General features: G+C 47.8%; 1 protein-coding gene across 1 annotated transcript in view; it reads right to left on the bottom strand.

Annotated features, from left to right (window-relative positions):
* Window positions 1-555, bottom strand: part of RPS10 (ribosomal protein S10) — a 7,010-nt gene extending 6,455 nt beyond the window's left edge. The window contains exon 1 of the mRNA XM_039241810.1: window positions 452-555. The gene's annotated coding sequence lies outside the window, so the exon portion shown is untranslated. The remainder of the gene's footprint in view (window positions 1-451) is intronic.
* Window positions 556-2,982: the final 2,427 nt, after the last annotated feature.

Here is a 2,982-nt window from a genome sequence, read left to right as displayed (position 1 = left end):
GGGGCACTGTACCTAGCGTGGAACGGCGAGGCATGCTTTCAGGGCCGCAGGACGCCAAATCGAAGGGCCAAGGCCTTCGCACCCTCACCTCCTATCACTCTTCCACCGACCTAGAGCTGCAGCACCAGGCAAGCAGGCAGCCCCAAGGGATTCCGGATCGAAACAAAAGCGGGCAAGCGGGGCACAGAGTCCTCGAACTGGCCAGAAAAGTCGCCGCGACACAAGGGCTTCCATCCTCCCCTCCTCGGCCTCCGCAAACAGGGTCCCAATCTTCTACCAGCGCCCCACTAACCCGCCGAAAGGCGCCCCCGGCCCCTCTCACTACTCAGAAATAAGCGCGCGGGGAGCGGGAGAGGAGTCCCTCCGCCCCGACTCGGGGGAGGAGCGGCGACTACGACAACTGGATGGCCAGGATGGAGACCGATGGAACCCACACCACGGAGCAGCTCACCTCAGCGGCTGCTACGTCCGGTCCCGGGGCTGGAAAGGAAGGGGCATGCGCGGCGAGCCGTCTCTTCCGGGCTGGCGTGCTCCACCCTCTGCGAGGACCCGCGGGCTGCCTGGGGTGGCCTCGGCGGTGCCTGAGGGACTGGTGTTTCTGTGTCGCTGGGTCGCTGGAAACCCGACCGCCCAGGGGACACACGCGAGTGGGAGCTGCCGCTGGAGCTTTGAGCCTGCGTCTTCTATCGGAAAATGACCCCTCTTAAGCTTGCGCAGACCCTTCAGAAACACGACAGTTCTTATTGTTAATATGCCACCGATAATTACTTCTTTTATTTTTTTTTAACGTTTATTTATTTTTAGACAGAGCATGAGCTGGGGAGGGACAGAGAGAGAGAGAGAGAGAGAGAGAGAGAGTCGGAAGCAGGCTCCAGGCTGTCAGCACAGAGCCCGATGCGGGGCTCGAACCCACGAACCGTGAGATCATGACCTGAGCCGAAGTCGGACACAACCGACTGAGCCACCCAGGCGCCCTGATAATTTAACTTCTTATTTTGGAAGTAATACGTGTTCTTTGAGCAAGGAACGAACATACAAGAAAAACATTAACGTTAATAGAAGAATACAAACAGAATCCCATAGGCTAAAGATAATGACTATTGATATTTTGGTGCATGTGCTTCCATAGTTAAACGCACCCAAGCAAATATATATCCACGTATTTAACAAAAATGAGATGTCTTGTATGTACATTATGTAAGATGTGATGGTGACCTCTGTTTTTCTGCTTACCATCACATCATCAATCTCTTCATGTTAAAAGCTACAGTTGTGATGAGGGGAGTCCACTGGAGGAGTGTTTAATCAACAGTCTATGACTGGATATGGGTTTTTTGGTTTGGTTTGGTTTGTTTGTTTTTCTGAGAGAGAGGGTGCAAGGGAGCAAGGAGCAGAGAGAGACAGAGAGGTGGGGCTCACCCGGGGCTTGTGTTTTACTCGAAGGTAAGTGGGAACCCTGCTCACCCGAAGTGGGGCTCAAGCTCACCTAATATGGGCCTCAAACTCATGAACTGTGAGATCATGACCTGAGCCGAAGTCAGATGCTTAACAACTGAGCCACCCAGGTGTCCAGGGATTTTTTTTTTCCTTTAAAATTATCTATTTTTTTAAATTTTTTTAAATGTTTTATTTATTTCTGAGAGAGAGAGAGGCAGCGTGAGCAGGGAAGGGTCAGAGAGAGAGGGAGACACAGAATCGGAAGCAGGCTCCAAGCTCTGAGCTAGCTGTCAGTACAGAGCCCGATGCGGGGTTCGAACCCACGAGTCGCGGGATCATGACCTGAGCCGAAGTCGGACGCCCAACCGACTGAGCCACCCAGCTGCCCTAAATTTATCTATTTATTTTGAGATAGAGAGAAAAGAACAATTTGGGGAGTGGCAGAGAAAGTGGGAGACAGAAGATCCAAAGCAGGCTCTGTGCTAACGGCTGAGAGCCCAACACAGGGCTTGAACTCATGAGCCGCAAGATCATGACCTTAGCTGACGTTAGCCGCTTACCGACTGAACCACCCAGGCACCCCTGGATATGTATTTTTAAAATCTTTCACTCTTATAAGTAATAACACCACACACATATTTGCACCATTGTCCAATGTTTTCGTTAGGATAAATTCCTGGAAGTGTAATTGTTGAGAAATAAAGCACACATTTTTTTAATTTTAATTTTTTGATGTTTGCTTATTTTTGAGGAAGAGAGATAGAGTGTGAGTGGGGGAAGAGCAGAGAAAGACAGAGACAGAATCCGAAACAGGCTCCAGGATCTGAGCTATCAGCACAGAGCCCAACGTGGGGCTCAAACTCAGGACCTGCAAGATCATGACCCAAGCCGAAGTCGGATGCTTAACTGCCTGAGCCATCCAGGTGCCCCTAAAGCACACATTTTTAAAAAATATTTATTTATTTGAGAGAGAGCGAGCGGGGGAGGGTAGTGAGAGAGAGAGGGAGAGAGAGAATCCCAAGCTAACAGCACAGAGCCTGAAGAGGATCTCCATCTCACAAACCACGAGATCATGACCTGAGCTGAAATCAAGAGTGCCATGGTTAACCGGCTGAACCACCCAGGCACACCAACAAAGCACATTTTATGTTTTTGACACATTCTGCACTGACTTTCAGGAAGGCATTATCAATTTCATTCTAGCCAGCAGTTATTAACAAGACTCACTTTCCCATTAACCCTGCTGGGATTGGATAATATTGTTATTCATTTTTGTCAGTATGATAGATAAGAAATATTAATTTCTTTTAATTCATCTTTATTGATTACTTCTGTGGTTAAACAGTTTTCTTGTTAGACATTTGTGTTCCTTCTTTTACAAATTGTTCATTTCCATGATCAGTTTTCCTATTGAAAGTTTTTTTTCTATTGATTTGAAATCACTCTTTACATATGAAAGCTAGTAATCATTTGTCACATACTTTTTCAAGAATTTCTCCCATCTTTTCATTTGTCTTGATTTTCATGGTATTTGGAAGTAGAAGT

The sequence above is a fragment of the Hyaena hyaena genome, unplaced genomic scaffold (assembly GCF_003009895.1).
Source record: "Hyaena hyaena isolate Hyena2069 unplaced genomic scaffold, ASM300989v1 scaffold_202, whole genome shotgun sequence".
NCBI classification, from domain to species: domain Eukaryota; kingdom Metazoa; phylum Chordata; class Mammalia; order Carnivora; family Hyaenidae; genus Hyaena; species Hyaena hyaena.
The sequence above is the reverse complement of the archived record's forward strand: the minus strand, read 5'-3'. Positions and strand labels throughout refer to the sequence as shown.